This window comes from Mesoplodon mirus (assembly GCF_964341445.2).
Source record: "Mesoplodon mirus genome assembly, chromosome: 5".
Classification (NCBI taxonomy): Eukaryota; Metazoa; Chordata; class Mammalia; order Artiodactyla; family Ziphiidae; genus Mesoplodon; species Mesoplodon mirus.
The window spans coordinates 85,318,712-85,338,490 of NC_138980.1; the positions used below are offsets into that span (position 1 = coordinate 85,318,712).

Here is a 19,779-nt window from a genome sequence, read left to right on the forward strand (position 1 = left end):
AAAGCTGCTCAACATCACTAATTATTAGAGAAATGCAAATCCAAACTACAGTGAGGTATCACCTCACACCAGTTAGAATGAGCATCAACAGAAAATCTACAAACAACAAATGCTGGAGAGGGTGTGGAGGAAAGGGAACCCTCTTGCACTGTTGGTGGGAATGTAACTTGATACAGCCACTATGGAGAACAGTATGGAGGTTCCTTAAAGAACTAAAAATAGAATTACCATATGACCCAGCAATCCCACTACTGGGCATATACCCAGAGAAAAACATAATTCAAAAAGACACATGCACCCCAATGTTCATTGCAGCACTATTTAGAATAGTCAGGTCATAGAAGCAACCTAAATGCCCATCGACAGACAAATGGATAAAGAAGTTGTGGTACATATATACAATGGAATATTACTCAGCCATAAAAAGGAATGAAATTGAGTCATTTGTAGAAACGTAGATGGACCTAGAGACTGTCATACCGAGAGAAGTAAGTCAGAAAGATTAAAACAAATATCGTATATTAATGCATATATGTGGAACCTAGAAAATGGTACAGATGAACCGGTTTGCCGAGCAGAAATTGAGACACAGATATAGAGAACAAATGTATGGACACCAAGGGGGGAAAGCGGCTGGGGGTGGGGGGGTGGTGTGATGAATTGGGCGATCGGGATTGACATGTATACACTGATGTGTATAAAATGGATGACTAATAAGAAAATAAATAAATAAATAAAAATTTTAAAAAAGAGTGTGTCTTGGTTTAACAACAACAACAAGAAAAAAGACATATTGAACACACATTACTTTAACATTAGCATTTATTCTAAATCTAAAGGTGATTTAGGTAATGTAATATAACATACATTTCAGGAAAGTGTCATATTAAACTAAGCAGGGCTGGCCTGTTTATCCTTCATTCCCAGGCTTCTCTCCTCCCTTTTAGAAGATTCCCACATCTTCAGGGGTTCGCCATCCAAAGCACGTGTTATTTATTCATTCACTTTGTTTCTCTTCACCACTGAAATCTTACCTCTGCCTTGCATCTGCTCTACTCAACCCTCTGCTCCCTGATTCTTAAGCACTGCATGGAAATTCACCTTCTGTATCCCTTTCCTTCATGGTCCACAGTATTTGCTAGGAAGCATTATAAATCATTCCTGCTTAGCATGCTAATTAGGAGAACAAGTTGACCGCTCCATATGTATGTGAACTGTAGCCTTCTGACAAAACCACGGCTTTCTAATGCCTCAATCACATCAGTTATTCCTCAACTTCCTGCTTCCTGTAGGTAAACCTACAGCCCTGTGCACATCTTTGTAAAACATATTACTTAATAGTGAAATTATTTCTCTAGGTCTTTATCATATCCCAATCAGACCAAGTTCCTTAAGAGCACAGATCATATCTTGAACATTTTAGTATCCCTATACATAACCCAACACTTAGCACATTATAAATGCTCAGTAAAAGACTATGTGACTTACTTATCAAATTGAAAACAATTTCTTTCTGGAAACACTTCAGCCTGGAAATAGACAGTGCATTTCAGAGAGAATTCTTTAAGAAAAACCAAACTAATAAGAGGAGTAACAAGCAGGGAGACCAAAGACCAGAGCCTTTTCCAGTTGCCAGAAAAACTCCCTGTTGTTGAAAGCAGGTAGATTCAAAATAGCCTTTTGGTTGAAACAAGGGTAGCTTTATGGGAGAAGCATGCTTAGTGCCCAACCTTGAGATAATCCAACAAAGAACTCATTTCAAAAGAACAGAATTTGAGCCATTTCTGTTAAGCCTTCACTTTTACCCAGGTGATTCTTGTTACAGTCAGAAAGCGGCGGGGGGGGGGGCGAAAAGAAACAACTTTACCCAAAACAATTTTCAAGAAAAATAGTACAATAGATTATATATGACCACGAATCTCCTCCTGGAACTTAAAACCTTAATCTATTTAATATCCTGGTCCTACAAAAAGCAACAGTGCCTCTCAAAAATAAGGGGGAGAGAATTCTTTACGAAAAACCAAACTAATAAGAGGAGTAACAAGCAGGGAGACCAAAGACCAGAGTCTTTTCCAGTTGCCAGAAAAACTCCCTATTGTTGAAAGCAGGTAGATTCAAAATAGTCTTTTGGTTGAAACACGGGTAGCTTTATGGGAGAAGCGTGCTTAGTGCCCAACCTTGAGATAATCCAACAAAGAACCCATCTCAAAAGAAAAGAATTTGAGCCACTTCTGTTAAGCCTTCACTTTTACCCAGGTGATTCTTGTTACAGTCAGAAAGCGGTGGGGGGGGGGGGCGAAAAGAAACAACTTTACCCAAAACAATTTTCAAGAAAAAGAGTACAATAGATTATATATGACCACGAATCTCCTCCTGGAACTTAAAACCTTAATCTATTTAATATCCTGGTCCTACAAAAAGCAACAGTGCCTCTCAAAAATAAGGGGGAGAGAATTCTTTACGAAAAACCAAACTAATAAGAGGAGTAACAAGCAGGGAGACCAAAGACCAGAGTCTTTTCCAGTTGCCAGAAAAACTCCCTATTGTTGAAAGCAGGTAGATTCAAAATAGTCTTTTGGTTGAAACACGGGTAGCTTTATGGGAGAAGTGTGCTTAGTGCCCAACCTTGAGATAATCCAACAAAGAACCCATCTCAAAAGAAAAGAATTTGAGCCACTTCTGTTAAGCCTTCACTTTTACCCAGGTGATTCTTGTTACAGTCAGAAAGCGGGGGGTGGGGGGGGCGTGGGGAGAAACAACTTTACCCAAAACAATTTTCAAGAAAAAGAGTACAATAGATTATATATGACCACGAATCTCCTCCTGGAACTTAAAACCTTAATCTATTTAATATCCTGGTCCTACAAAAAGCAACAGTGCCTCTCAAAAATAAGGGGGAAAGAAGAAATTGTCCTGGGAGGCAAACACAATCACGGAGTTGACATCTATTGTATACTGCAGTAAAGATTAAATTCTAAAACTTTCAACTACGGGAAACAATTTACAATATTATAGTTCTCTAGACCTGACAGATTATAAGAGTGAAAGAAAACTGGGGTGAAGGCAAAGAACCAGACGCTAAACCCAGCATCTGTATCTTCTGTTTGCCCAAGCAAAGCAGTTGACTTACCTGCACCTCCGATTCTTAATCTGAAAACTGAGTACGTTGAACTTGCTGTGATTTTAAGGTTCTTTCGAGGCATATTATTAAATAATTCCATGCTTGATTTGTTTTTTTCTGAGAATAAAAGTAAAATGGGGGTGAAACTGCCCATAAACTGTATTAGTATATATGAGTTTTGAGTGATTCCTGGGCTGCACTGCCCAGAGCTTGCTCTCAAGACCAAAGCTGGGCTCTCACACTGGGCGTTATGCTCAGGGAGTGGGAGTGCTGGCTGCAGATAGCTCACAGCTGAGTCTCTCTCAAGGAATTAACCTCAGGTGCAGAGGGTTGACTGGCAACAAGCACTTCTTCCCAAGGGAGAAGTAGCTACCAATCAATGCAGAGATACAAGGACTCAGCCCTCTTGCCTCAATTTGGGACAACTCTGAAAGACAACCCGAGATCTAGAGCACCCCAAGGACTCAAATAAAACCCATTACAATCACAGTGCAAATTCTCCCCCAACCCAATCCTGCTTCCCTCACTCTCTTTTACGTATTGTGTCCAAGAGTATTCCCCAGTGTCCTCCTAACAGCACATCTCCATCTCAAGTCTGTGTCCTGGGGAATCCAACAAGTGGTCCTAGAAAGCAAATTATAAAACGGAATTTGGGGGAGCTGATAATGAGGATTCCTTCATCGGTGGTAGATAGAAAACTTATTCCTGGCATGCTAAAGTGGTACAATTATTAAAACTTTTACCTGTGGTAAACTGAAATGAGACAGTGTGTCAGAAAGCACTGGCAAGGGGGCTTCCCTGGTGGCACAGTGGTTGAGAGTCCGCCTGCTGATGCAGGGGACATGGGTTCGTGCCCCAGTCCGGGAAGATCCCACATGCCGCGGATTGGCTAGGCCCATGAGCCATGGCCGCTGAGCCTGCGCGTTCGGAGCCTGTGCTCTGCAACGGGAGAGGCCACAACAGTGAGAGGCCCGCGTACCGCAAAAAAAAAAAAAAAGAAAGAAAAGAAAGAAAGCACTTGGCAGGTACAGTGTCTTAGGTATTTGAGAGAATTAGGGAAAAAATAATTATAAGAACTATAGAATCTGACAACTTTTGCTGGCTATTACTGATGCACTGTTAAAATTCAAGGATGCTCTGAGAGGGATTAATCTCAAATTTAAAACTACCAAAATCAAAGGGCCTCCTTGGAAGCATATAAAGCATGTAAAGTAGATGCTTATCTACTGCAGCCAGAGGGCAGAAAAAGCTTAAGATCAGGTTCAACAATGAATTATAAGGAAAGCAAAAGTCCAGAGAAGAGAAACTGAATTCTCAGTCACAGCAGGTATGCCACTCAAGATAAAACCCTGAGACTTGGAATGGGGACATCTGGGTTGAGACACTTGAGAGTCTTGACCCCTCAGATCTGTCTAGCCCTGCAGAAGTAGCTTACCCTTCTCAAAGCTTAGTATTCTGCCCTGGCTCTTAGATGATGCAGAGCCTTGAAAGAGAACACCCACCCTCCTCAGATTCTACCCTACTGACACTCCCCACTACAAGACTAATAACTAGGGTCAAATCACTACATAACCCAGCCAAGGACATTCTCGGCCTGCTGAGGGAGAACAGGGATGCAGAAGGAGCTGCAGCACCTGGCGAATGTGAGTCGGGAGGAGAATATGTATGGAGCTGGAGACTGAGGGTGCTGGATCAATGAGTGTGGAGCATGAAGTTAGGTAAGGGAGAGTTTATCCATACGAGGACACTCTCCAGTGACACAGGAGTTCGTAATCTGGCAGGACCCTGGGATATGGTGCTAAGACACTGTTATCCACATCTTGGATGCCTAGAAAAAGCAATGGCCCACACTAAAAGAACAAGAAATGGGAGAACAGCTGTGTTAGTGGAAAAGGGTGCAAAAAGATCAAGAGAGGGAATATGCCAGGGAGGACATTCTAATACAATGGGGGAAAAAAAAAAAAACTAGTTGCTGACCAGCTGTGCTCCATGGATGCACTTGAAGGGCAACACTGTTTCCTAAAGCAATAAGGAACGCGTTGGTGAAAGAAGCACCAGAAATGGTGAGAAACTTACTGGTAGCTATTCTTTCTAATGCAGGGATAATTGTAGGAGATGCTTGGACAGTTACTACTGGGTAGTAACCAGAATTTTATAATCCTAAAATAATACAGGACAGGATGCAATTGATGGAATTCAGAGTACGCCACAGCAAAATGTGCCAGTCCGGCTTGTGGATTATTTTGAGCAGAAAACAAACAAAGCCCAAAAGACTCAGGAAGAACCTTTGAACTCCACCATAACTGCCTAAAAGAATTTAAGATAGAAGGTCTCTTCCAGGAAGGAGCTATCGCTATAGTAAAGTATGGACTAGATGTGGTAGACAGGAAGGAACCAAGCAAGACCCATTTGATCAAAGTCCTCTCTGTGTTCCATTATCTCTAGATGGCCCAGCAAACATTTGTTTACTAAACATTAACTCTTTTCTTCTTCCTGTGAATTAGCTCACCTCCCTTTGAAGTCCAAAACCCCTACCTTCTTCTCCTTAGTCAAAATGACATACATAATTCATCTTACCTTACTGTCTTTGGAATTCTTCATGCTTATGTGTATTCCCCTACAAACATAATAGAATTTGATTTTCTCTTGTTAATCTGCCTTATGTCATTTTAATTATTTGACCAGCCATGAGGGGAAGGGGGAGAATATTCCCGCTTCAGAATACTTCAGAAACAAGGGGTATGCACTTATCAAAATGAGGGGCAAATTGGAGTTGCAAATTTTATTTTATCTTAAGATGCCAGTGGAGTACTGGCATCTTAGGTGCCAGTACTTTTTAAAAGATTTCCAAATCTCTATTCTGGGATGCAATTAAATTGCTTTAAAATAGTTGATCTTTGTAAGAATTTATTTTAAACTTTGTTAGAAGGGACCAAAGCAGTCTTTAGAGTTAATTTTGCCTCACTGATGAAGCAATAAATACTCTTCTGGGTACCCCACCCAACCCCCGCCCCCATGTGGCTGATGGGAATTCCAACAATTTCTGGCCCTCTCTGTGCTCAGGGGATTGTTTTGATTGCTCCCTTTTGGTGGTTTTTTTCCCCTGCTTTGAGAAGTCAGCTGAAGATCCCAGACTCTCAAAGATGTTTGGAGCGCCCTCTCTCTCTCCCTCCCTCCCTCCCTCTCTCTCTCTCTCCCTCCCTCCCTCCCTCTCTCTCTCTCTCTCTCCCTCCCTCCCTCCCTCCCTCCCTCCCTCCCTCAATCTCTCTCTGCAGCTCTCTCCTCTCCAGTATTTTTCCCTAAGAACTCTAACCACATCAGCCCTCCCAAACTCCCAAATCTGTCTCTTTAGCTCAAAATACTTACATGTGAGAACGCAAGACTGTATTAAAGAAATGAAGCATCGTGATCAAATTGACCAAGTTTATGCATCAATCCATACAATCTGTGTGAATTTTCTCAAATAATTACAAGTTGGTATGATCCCCTTTCCTAGAAATCCCAGACATTTCTGAAATACAGAACAAGTACACTTCTCAGGAAGTTTTATTAAGATGTTTAATTAGCAGAATATACTATAAAACACATATACCTATAACTGAGATTTCTGAGATAATTTCAATGTGCAAAACCCAATATTCTTACACCCCAGATAAACTGCCAATACCTGAGTTCCCAGCATTCTTCCTGTGGCCTCTATATCGCATGCTTTTGTAGTAAACAAAGATGGAATTCCTGGCCAACAAATGTCCCTATTTTCAGAGAACATGTTGCTCTCCCACAGTTGTGGGTCCTGCAGTCATGTTGGAATCACATACCCTTGTACCCACAGGAGTAGAGTTATACAAGTCAAGATAAGCTCAGAGAATTCTCCACCTACCAAAATTTGGAATGAAACCTAGAGATACCAGTTAATTTCTTTGATGCCTGAACTGAAATGACCTTTACAATTACCTACAGCTGTTACTTGGAAAAGCCAAGAAAGTTGATCTAAAGAGAGAAGAGAGTAAAGATGAGATGCAAAGAGAAACAGATGATTTGGGAGAGAGTAAATGAGGTTATAATAGCTTTACAGTCCTCAGTAACCTCTATGTGTGAGACACATCTGTGTTTCCTGGCATTGAGTTCCAATAAGAAATTATTTTAATAAATTCTCCTTTTTCATTTAAACTATTATAACAGAAAAATTGACCTAGCATGCTTTATGGAATGCAATCAAACTGCAACTTTATGTATCTCCCCTTGTCCTTTAAACTTCATTCAGTGAAAGAACATTTTTCTCTTGTCCTTGCATGAAAATTCTTTCTCTAGTAAACCCCATAAGTTTTTGTTCTCACTTAAAGTATAAAATGACCTCCAGTCACTTTAAAATCCAAAAACTGCCTCACTTCTCTAATTATCAAGGCGTAGGTAATAATTCAAACTCAGTTTTCCTCTCAGGCTACTACTGATGGTTAGCAACTTACAAGCGGAAAGGGAGCAAAGCTGAGGGGGGTGCATCATCTTTCTTTCTCTACTCACCATGTCTCCTCTGCTAACTGCAGTTTCTGACATCCCCAGGTTTGAATCCAGTTGGGAAAGAGGGCTTGGGGTCAAGAGCAGCCACACCGGAAGTGCAGGGATCATCTGGCAATAGGCCCCTCTCAATGACAGATGTACAGATGCTGACCTATTTCATCAGAACCTTTGTGAACTTTCTAGAGGAATACCCTTCTCACCTCATGCTTAATCTCTTGGGCTGCAATACCTGCATTGTGACAAATACACATATTCTTTTGGTAGTACTTTCCTCTTTGACCCCCAGATTCCCAGGAATCCAGGTAATTCATACCACACAAAACTCCCTCTTGGAATACTCAAGCTATCTGGGAATTTCTCTTGGACAGAATTATAAATGGCGTCACCACTTCTGTGTTTCCTGTGAGGTCTACTCTTGGTGCATGGGAATAAACATTCTTTGCACAGCTGCCACTAGGAGTGGGTTACATTTCAAACAGTCCTCTGTTCTCTTTCTTCGCCCTGCTGCCACCAGCTGACAGCAACAGCCCCTCACCTAGACCAGCAGATACATCTTAGTTTCTGGGTTGTCCTATTGAGGTAGCACTACCCTCACTTCTTTCTCATGGAGGAGTGGAAATCAAGGCAAGAGTTCACAACTCCCTTCTTCCCTGGATCACTTTATGCAATTGGCCTGGGTCATGGTCCCTGAGAGAGGTCCAAGAGTTTAAAAACAAACTGTCCATTTTTTTAAAATTTCAATATAGGACCTTTTCTTTGTGTGTAGCTCCCATTGCATCCTGATGCCACAGGCAAAAGTTAAATTTTATCATGTATCATTAACATTAGTTGGTTTCTATTACTATCCCTCCCGCCCCTGACAAAGAACCATTAATGAAGCACTCACAGTATTCATGGAAAATATCTACATTATAGGCTTTATGAACCTGAAGGCAAATCTCACTGTTGAATGACTGTGAATGTTCATGGAATGTAAATATTTGCTGAATCAAGAATTTGAATCACATTAGCTAACAAATGATCTAGCAAACTATTCTACATCTTTATCCATATGTTATCTTGATTTTCTTTACCCTGAGTAAAACAGAAAGTAAATCTTGTGGAATGGTTTAAGGAAAAGATCATTCTTATTTAGAAAATAGAAGTTGTAAAAGTATCAAAGTATCAAAAAATCAAAGGTTGGGATTGTAGAATATGACTGTGGCTTAAATCTATGATTATTAGAACCCACCAGACAATTCATTCATTGAACAAATATTAATTGGGCAGCTAGCATCTGCAATCCATTATGATGGGAGCTAAGTATAAATGCTGAATAAAATGAGCATGATTCCTGCTCCTTTGAAGCTTTCTATCTATATTCACTCTAGTTAAAAACAAGAAAAAAAAAAGATTCATGAAATTATTTCCTCCAGTAACCTACTTACTCATCAAGAAAGAAAGAAAATTGTGATTAAAGGTAAAATCTGCTTAATTTATGGTGTGAAAATATGCACAGGAAACATGTGCCTTTAGTCAAAAATGTGAATCCTTAGAAAGCCACCTGCCATACAAATTCTTTTCATGAGGCAAACATAAAAGAACTGACCTTTAACAGAGTAAAGGTATAGAAAGGCAAAGAAATATTTTTGCTGTGTGTAATATGAAGTTAACAGGAAAAAGAATAAAAATAAGGTAATCACATTTCTGCAGAATTGCTCTCCTCCAATCTGAAGAAACTAACAAAGGATGAAGGTTGTAGCCTGGAACAAGTGCTCAGTGTCTGCTGAAGAAAATGCCTGCAAATACACACACACACACACACACTTCATACGTAGTACACAGAACAGCTCTCCTCATTCATCAGTGCTGCTTTCATTTTGTACCCTCAAGGAGGATGAAGGTTGATATTATAATAATGATGACATGTAAGATACTATAGGGTTTATTTTGCTAGCAGAAATCTGACTTTAAATTTTATAAACTACCTTATTCCTCTATTTATGGGTTACTTGGACATTTCATTTATATTTTGCTTTATTAGAGAGATATATAGGATATGGATTCTGAAGAATTATCCCTAAGATTGTCAAGAGACCTACCAGTTGCACCTAAAGTCAGCTGATATACCTGGCTTCCACCAGTGCTGATACCTAGGAGCAGCCAGACAAACCCATAAATCATGAATATTTAGAAACCTGCTTTAAAACGCTTTATCAAAAATGAGTGTCGGTAACCTGCATTGTTATTTCTGGATATTTTGCATGTACTTTGCCAGGGTCTACTATGATTTAATACTAATTGGTGATTCTTTTCTAGATTTTGGAAACCAGAACAGCCTCTTGAGGAACAATTCCCCATTAGGGCTAATTTATAATCCAGCTCAGGACACTCTTGAGATCAAAAGGAGGAGCTATTACAAAATATGGAAACAACCCAAATGCCCATCGACAGATGAATGGATAAAGATGTGGTACATGTATACAATGAAATGGTACTCAGCCATAAAAAAGAATAAAATACTACTGGGCATATACCCTGAGAAAACCATAATTCAAAAAGAGACATGTACCAAAATGTTCATAGCAGCCCTATTTACAATAGCCCAGAGATGGAAGCAACCTAAGTGTCCATCATCGGATGAATGGGTAAAGAAGATGTGGCACATATATACAATGGAATATTACTCAGCCATAAAAAGAAATGAAATTGAGCTATTTGTAATGAGGTGGATGGACCTAGAGTCTGTCATACAGAGTGAAGTAAGTCAGAAAGAGAAAGACAAATACTGTATGCTGACACATATATATGGAATTTAAGAAAAAAAATGTCATGAAGAACATAGGGGTAAGACAGGAATAAAGACACAGACCTACTAGAGAATGGACTTGAGGATATGGGGAGGGGGAAGGGTAAGCTGTGACAAAGTGAAAGAGCGGCATGGACATATATACACTACCAAACGTAAGGTAGATAGCTAGTGGGAAGCAGCCGCATAGCACAGGGAGATCAGCTCGGTGCTTTGTGACCGCCTGGAGGGGTGGGATAGGGAGGGTGGGAGGGAGACGCAAAAGGGAGGGGATATGGGAACATATGTATATGTATAACTGATTAAATTTGTTTAAAAAAAGGTAATTGATAAATAAATTATGGTTTGCTCTCAAAAGTAATATTTAAAAAAAAAGAATAAAATAATGCCATTTTCAGCAACATGGATGGACCTAGAGATTATCATATTAAGTGAACTAAGTCAAAGAAAGACAAATACCATATGACATCATTTATATGTGGAATCTAAAATATGACACAAATGAACTTATCTATGAAACAGAAACAGACTCACAGACATAGAGAACAGACTTGTGGTTGCCAAGGGGGATGGAGGATAGGGGAGGGATGGATTGGGAGTTTGGGATTAGCAGATGCAAACTATTACATATAGAATGGATAAGCAACAAGGTCCTACTGTATAGCATAGGGAACTATATTCAGTATCCTGATAAACCATAATGGAAGCGAATATTAAAAAAGAACATATATAGATGTATACCTGAATCACTTTGCTGTACAGCAGAAACTAACACAACATTGTAAATCAACTATATTTCAATAAAATCAATTTTTAAAGAAGGAGGAGCACTAATAAATATGCCAAAACAAGAGTTACAAACCAGCAAGCAGCAACTCATGGTCACTCTAGCTGAGTTTTCAATCTCTGAAAGCAGAGTCTAGGATATTTGCTTTCCTTGAATAGAATAATAAAAATGCAACTTCAAAGGAAGCAGAGATGTCACAATGTGAGGAGATACACAATGTGTGGAGGCTCTTGGCTGAGCTGTGTGTATCTTCAACTGCTTAAACTGCTAAAGATAGTAGCAATGGAAGAGAGGAAAAAGACTTGATCTGACACCTCACTGCCCACACAGTGTCTACCTCCCCCAGATGGCGTCTAACTCATAGGCTCTCTGAGTTAATAACTAGAGTGTTCTGTATGACATCAACTCACGAACCATGCAATCCCATAATAGGAACAACCAGACCATGTGGGAGCAAGAGCACATCCAAAAGAGCAAATTTTGCCAACTCCCTTATCTAGAAATTGTGATTTTATGGGATTGCTTTGGGGAAACTTAGACTTAGCATAACTTACCAATTATTTATCTTTAAATATAATTTATTTTCTGTATTTATATCTATACCACAGAACCTTTTATGTCACCAGGACTCTGACATTAGAATTATTGATGTAACTTAAGGTTATCTCTCTGATCTACCCAGCAGGATCCTAGGTCACCTCTCATATCCAGAAGGCTATAAATAAGTGCAATTTTCTCACTAATGATCTCTCAGAAATTTTTGTGTTATGCCAAGAGTATTTGTCTTTATTATTGGGACAGAAAGGAAAAACTGTATTTGAATAAACTACTTCTTGGGAATTATTTTTGCTACTGATACATTATCAAAATGTAAAATCATGAGTTTATAACACATTCTTTCTACCCCTTCATTCATTTGTTCATTCATTCATTTATTCAACCAATATTTGTACCTACTATGCACTAGGCATTGTGCTCTGTTGTAAGGACACAATGATGGATAAAGCACAGCATGGCTTCTGCCTTTGTAAAGCTTTCCACTTAGTGAGGGAGACAGACCACAAACAAGTAAACAAACCTACAAGTCAAGCCTACGGTCCAAGTCACTAGAAAATAAAAAGGGGATATGTTTAGATAGAATAGTCAAAGAAGGCCCTTGGAGAAAGGAAGTCTTCACTTGCTCCATTCTTTCTATCTTTAGATTCTCTCTCTCTCTCTCTCTCTCTCTCTTTTTTTTCCCATTTCTTCAAATTTCTAATCTTAAGTGACATACCCTTATGAATTTGTTTTCTTTCTCATCGTATTTATTTGCTTGCCTTATTAATATATTCTACACTTTTACTCCCTCTTATCTTGTGTATGTGGCCTGTCAGCTAGGAAATCTTATGGGAATTCACCACTTTTCTCTGGTATAAGGAAATTTAAGCCAAAACTTTATTCGTCATTAACCTCATGTTCACAACTTTGTCACATTATACTATTTAAGTATTTTAACAGTATTTAAAATACTGTTTAAGATATGAAACAAGGGTCAGAGCATATTCTGTAACATTTTGTTTGAAATTTCTTGTATGACCTACATTGTTTTCACTAGGAAAAATAATTGACTCAGTTAGTGAGGCTACTTGTCCCATGAACATAACTTGGGTTTCTTTTCTTTTCCCTCTCACTCAAAAGTGTTATGGGAGACTTCTGAACATAGACAAAGCATCTGCAACATCACATAGAGGCATAAGAAGATATTTCTAATCGTTTTATGTAGCCAATTCAACAAATCCATTAAACTGCATTCAGTGGGGAATACAAGCATAACCTTGTCCCTCCAAGCTCACGGGCCAGCAGAGTGGAGAAATTTGTTTTCATTACTATGTAACACAAATTTGTCCAAGCTTCATTAGTCTATTGGTAGTAAATGGAGTTCATATTAACAATAATAACTCTAATTTCACTAGTTCTTATCTGATTGCTGAAGCATGGCCTTCGACTCCATGCTGAGGCCCCACTATTTCTGGTGTCTGCCATGTACTCTATTCTGTTCTTCCCAGATGGCACTTGTGTTCTGCAGTTTCTGACAGGCACTGCGATCTCACATCCAGAACATGGTACCTTCAATGTTTATTTATAACCTACTCTTTTCCTAGTACCCAGCTTTGTTATCGACCTGGCTTACTGTGCCTGTATCATTCTATCCTCAGCATCCATCCTCTCCAAAGAGGCACCTCAGGCCCTGTGCAAGCAGATGTGAGCTCTCAGGTCATCCAATCAATTGGAAATAATTGGCTAAACCCAAGATAGATGGTCTCTGTTTACTTGGACCACAACACCCCTAGGCCTTTTACAGCTGTGGTCCAGAGTTAAGAGAGAACAGCACAAGGGGGAGTGGGAGAGGGAAGGACTGGGAGTTTGGGATTAACAGAAGCAAACTATTATATATAGAATGGATAAACAGCAGAGGGAACTATATTCAATATCCTGTGATAAACCATAATGGAAAAGAATATGAAAAATAATATATATGTATATAACTGAATCACTTTGCCATACAGCAGAAATTAACACAACATTATAAATCAACTAAACTTCAATAAAAGAGAGAGAGAGAGAGTGATGCTCAGCTTCCCCAGCTATCAATCTCATTAAAGGGGTTAAGTTGGAGCCTCCAGGTTTGGTATAAGTTTGTTCCTCAACTAAATGACTGGAATTAATACCAAGCCTCCTCTAGATCTTCTACCCCTTTTATCAGAGGTCAAGAGGAAGTCTGTGTATTGAGGCTGACTATATCTCAAGATGGCTTTAACTATCATCTTGACCCTAGATCAGTGGATTCAAGAAGGAACCCCAAAATCTAACCACTTCCTATTCCCAAAACTCACACCTTTGCCACAATCTGTGTTGATTCCAACAGGACTAATCTCATTATTCCCTTTATTCTCTATAATGTTACCATAAGAATTCAGAATCCCAAGATATCATCCATCACCTGCACCCTAATCTCCACTAGTAGATACAAATCACATCCTCTCTTTCCCCCACTTCCACCCAAACTTCAAAAACTCTTCCACCCTCTCCTCTGAAATTCACTATTCAGCATCATCAAAACCCTCCATCTTAATATTTCTGAATATTTTCTTCATTTTCTAGCTTTAACAAAAGGCTGATTATTCCCTTAGAATACTCCTTCCCTTACAAGCATTTCAAGTGTTGGATTTTTTTTTTCTTTTTTCTCTTTTTTGCTTCCCACAGTCTTTACAGTATTGAGCTTGGAGATTCTCTGGGTTCTAACTGCCACTTCTACACTACTTTCCCTATGACCTCCGTGTTAGTAAATCCAGCACTCACTCTTAGTTTTCATCTCAAGTCACCCCTATTGCAGTGAATAACTTGCATTCCCTCCATGTACTTATTTCACTTGTCATCCGAGACATCATCGTCTCTTGGTTTTCCTCCAGCATCACTAATCACTTCTTCTCCATTTCCTTTGATAATTATTTTTCTTCTCACTGATTTCTTAATGTAGAAGAGCCCCAAACTCTCTCATTCTTGGTGACTTCATTAAGTTCCATGGCTATACATTTTATGTATGAGATATATATATATCCATCTCAGCTCAGATCTCTCTCCTCAATTCTAATCTCATACATTCAATAATCTTCTCAGCAGCTTCACTTGGTTGTCTAATAGATATCTCAAACTTACTATATCCAAAAAGTTACCATATCCAAAATTGAACTGTTAATCTTACCCTCCACACTTGCTCTATCTACAACTTTCTCAAGTGAGGACAATTCCATACTTTCAGTTGCTCAGGTCAAAATTCTTGGAATCATTGTCAATTTCTTCCTTTCCTTCACAACCCATATCCCAAATACCAGCAAGTCCTATTGGCTCTGCCCTCAGAATATAATTAGAATCTGACCACTTCTGAACTCCTTCATTGTTACCATCCTAGTTCCATTCTGTATCATGTCTAGCATGGATTTCTGTTTTTCCCTTTGCTCCCCTCCTGTCTGTTCTCAACACAGCAACCAGAATGATCCCTGCAAAATGTAAATAATATAATATTTGTCACTCCTCAGTTCAGAATCATCCAATGGTTACCTTTTGTTCTGAGTACAAGCCAGTGTCCCTGAGGACCTATAGGGCCCTACATAATGTAGCCTCTGCTATCTCTCTCACTTCCTCTCCTAGTTTTCTTCCCCTTGTTACAAACCGGGCACACTCAAAACTAGGGTCTTGCACTATCTCTTTCCTTTCCTTAGAAGTTCATTCTCCAGATTGTCACATGGGTGATCCCCTCACTATCTTCATGCTTTTGCTCAAATTATCTCCTCAACAAGGTCTATCTTACCCATTCTATTTCAGATTTAACCTGTCCCCCAATACCAGCCAGACTCCCTTTGTCCAGCTCTCATTTTTTCTCTTTTTCATAACCTTGTCATTTTTTAACATACCATGTAGCTAACTTACTTATGATGTATATTACTCATTATCTGTCTCCCTTCCCATAAGGGCAGGAATTTTTGTTTTGTTCACTGACATATTCCAAGTTCTCAACATAGTGCCTGGCATAAAATACATGCTCAACAAATAAATATCTGTTCAGTTGGCTTAAATTTGGGACCCAACAAAAATACTGTAAAATGTGGTCTGTATTTTCAAAAAAGGATAAATAGAATATTCTAGGGAAGAAGATAAAGGAGATTATATTTCTTCTAGAAACACTGAGTAAAGCTTTATGAATAGGTAGAATTAAGTCTTGGTGACAGAAAAAATAATTACAAAATATGAGAGAAATGGAGATTACAAGGATTCTATTCTTAATGACTTAATAAAGTATAATAGAGAATGCAAGATGAAGATGTATGCAAGATCTCTGATTTGAAAGTATATTTGAGCAATTCAGGAAACATGTTGGAAATTTGTGTTTGTAGCTCAGGAGAGAAGTTTAAACTGGAAATGTATATTTGTGATTTTATGGTTAATGGGTACATCTATGAAGTATGTGACCATTAAGTTCAGAATATACAGAGAGAAGCAAATAATAAGAGAAGGAAATGTCTTGGAAATATTTAGAGAGGTGAGAGAAATGATGTCATAATGCACTTGAAAAAGAGGAGGAAAAAATGGAAGTAGGAGAAATATAAGAATGGTCAGAGACTTAATGTCAGTGTTCCAGATCTTTGGTAAGTTGAATCTGAGCTATAGAAAAGTTCTATACACTCAATAAAGAATAGATCAAGATCATTAGAGTGGAAGACATGAAAGATTGATGAGATCAGAGTGATCAGAGTCATTAACATGAATGCTGAAGTCTGAAAGGACAATGACAGGTCTTGGCTGAAGAGAAACCTATGTATTTGCAATGTATTATGGCTACGAGTGCAGAAGATACCAAGTAAAGTGATAGAAAAATGTGGTTTATTTCTGTGTAATTACTTAAGCAGATGACACAATAGTAACCAGTTTTTACATTTTTAGTTAATGATCTGACAAATAAGTGGTGGAGCTCTGAAAGGGTTGCAGGGCTCTATAATAAGCCAAGTACATGAGAAAATAATAAATTAGCTACCCATAGAATCATAAGGAGAAATTACCATCCACTGTCCTTAGGTGACAATAGACTCAAAAGTCAGTTTTGTTTCATATGATTTAATATCTTATTATGTGGTGTTTCATTTATGTGAAATAGTTAGACTTCCTTACTGGGACAGCAATAATTGTTATGACATTACTTGCTATGAAAATAAAACAATAAACTTGATAGTGATCAGTGACTTCCATTACATTCAGAACCTAGGTTCAAATGCTGGCTCAGGACACAGAAGTATACAAGGTCTACAAAAGATGAACAAACATTTTAATATGTTTTAGAAGTCCTAGATTTGTATATGAGCACTTCACTTGCAATTCACTTCTCTATATCTATTTTAAATGAGAAGGCCCTTTTCCTGTAAAGATTAAAAGATTAAAGATTTCATCTTTGTTCTCTATAAAAGTCAATGGCCAAGTTTTTTTTCTTTTTTGTGTCATAAATCTATTTTCTATTTGATGTCTTGGGGTTCGGCCACATGATTTCTTACACTACGAATGATGATTTTACAGCTGAACCTTGGAACTATCTCTCCAAAAGCACATCTCAACATTAAATATTAAGACATTACATTAAAAAGGTAAGACACACAGGCAGCAGCAAAGATAATTAAAGTTACAAAGAAAAAACTAGACAGGAAAATAAGTGATCTAAGGATGATTCTGGTTGTCAAGAATTTTTTAAAATTTATAAGAACAGAAAAATCCAGGTCCCTTTGCACTCATTTCTCTCTTCCTTTACTCTGCTGATCTAATATCTGATATCAGTCTCAGTCTCTAGCACTCAAGGCAATCCTTAAACCTCAAATGAAGGTATACAGATTTTCTTTAAAACTTTTGTTTGTGATTATTTTGCCTTCAGAATAGAGGAAATGGGAGTTGCTAGTTGTCAAGTATATTTATGTAGCAAGTGTTTTATTTGTGAATATCTTGCCTTTAGAAGAGATGGGAGTTTTGAGTTATCATGTTGATTTTAGTGTTGAATAGACTGCTTTAAGGAGACAGGCATAAGCTTGCATTTGTCAGCAATTGCTAACAATAAAATATGTTCATTTCTAGCAGGGTGGTATTTTCTTTCACTAAGAAGTCAAAAGTTAAAGACTTAATAAAAAATAAATCTCCCACTTGTGTTGACTGAAATAGAAAAAGGCACTCAAAGAAGATAAAAACCAGTGAGAGGAGAAGAACTTCACCAAAGGGCCAATCCTATCGTTCTGGAGCTTGTTAGAGAACCAACACAACTCCTTACCTTTGGATGAATTCCAAACTCCAAGAGGAAAGGGTCGTATTTAAATATTGAGACAATTGGGCGATATTAAATTTGTATAAATCCCTTGGTTGAGGGAGGTTTAAAGAAAAGAGGCTTCTGTGATTGGAACATTCATTAATGCGCCCTCTAAACTCCTTTATCAGGACTGTGACTTACTTTTGGTAGTACACCTCAGAGAGGTCAGCAGTATACTTAGTTCCCTGAGCGTAGCTGATGGCAAGTGACCACTAAAGAGCGCTGTACTCCCCAAGGGGCATCTATTAGTGCACAAGGCTCTGTAAGCAACAGGGACCAACTTCAGAGGCTGCGAAAACTATTCTTATCTTTGGTAAGGCATGTCTGGAGACTCTCTTGGATCAGCCCCTGACTCTTATTTATGGACTGGCTTCACGTTCTGATGGTAAAGCCCTTCATTTTCCTAATTTATTCTTGAAACTTAACCAGGTGAAGAGGCAACTCCAACGACAAACTTCTCTCACTAACAAGAATTTTTATTATTCCCTTCTCTCTACTTTTACTAAAGTTAGAAATCATACTCAAATGAGAATTTAATATTTTTTTCTAATCACAAAATGAAAATGAAGTATTTGTAAATCCACAGGATTAAAGAACACTTTCGAAGGTAGAGGATACAGTGTTTCGTACCTGACATTATTCCATTACACAGCAGTGTTATTAATCTTTCTTGTTTCTTCACCGAACTTGAGTGATCAGGCATCCTGTCTGTTGCTACATTATAATGTGTTCTTCAACAGTGAGCCAAAGATAGATGTCAAGCTTCAAGTAGAGGTTCATTTACCTTCATGTACTTTGCAGGGAAAGCCTCTGATGATTATGTAAGATGCCATCAGAATTAATTATCAAATGGATGAATGAATTTTAAAATGAGGTTATAATTCATTGACCAGATTCTTGTCCACTATTCTTCAATTAGGGTGGGTGTATTCCATCTTGGATTAACATTATTCTTTCTTTTTAATTGATCTCTTGTCATCCTTGAACAAAAAGTCATTTGTTAGCGCAGGAAGCAAAGTTAAACAAGGAGCCTACTGATGTTGAAGAATTTTATCTCATAGAAAACATGGCATGCAGAGTGCTTGCACTAGATAGAAATGGACTGCACATACACATACACACACAAATACACCCTGTTGGAATTATGTTAATCAGGGTTGATATTCAAAATATGTTACAACTAGTACAGTATAGACCCAAAAACTAGAAAGAATGAAATGCCTAATCAGAATGAGCACAACATACCCATTGGTATAGCCAGATTTATACATTTTGATTGAATATCAGCTTTGGGAAATATGATTTATTCTTCTTATCTTTAATTCAATTTAAAATTAAAATGTCATTTATAACTTTCAAGCAGGAAATTCTATAATTCTATAATCTTCATTGATATTTGCAGTGTAAACTAGGAAATACAACCTCAAATGCTAAGGGGCAAGGCAGGAAGTCAAAGCCAGGAAATAAAGCTGGGAGGGAGTGGCAAAGTGTAAAACAGGAGGATGCATTCCCCAACCAAAAATATTCAAGTTCAAATATTCATAAAACTTCTGGCTAAAAAAACAACATGCTCAGATTCTGTCTCATGTTCAGACTTATAAGCATTCCTAAGTCCAATAAATATCTTCAAACGTTGTCATATATTCCAATCTAACCATCTATTTCTGAAATACACTGCATTCCTCATGATG

General features: G+C 38.2%; 1 protein-coding gene across 11 annotated transcripts in view; it reads right to left on the reverse strand.

Moving 5' to 3' along the window:
• The window catches only part of LOC309804101 (zinc finger protein 226-like), a 439,178-nt gene that overhangs the window by 57,910 nt on the left and 361,489 nt on the right, over positions 1 to 19,779 (reverse strand). For 9 of the 11 annotated variants that reach the window (XR_014294058.1, XR_014294059.1, XR_014294060.1 and 6 more), the window contains one exon: positions 18,719 to 19,068. The exons of the other annotated variants lie outside the window; for them this stretch is intronic. The gene's annotated coding sequence lies outside the window, so the exon portion shown is untranslated. The remainder of the gene's footprint in view (positions 1 to 18,718; positions 19,069 to 19,779) is intronic. 11 annotated transcript variants of the gene reach the window in all.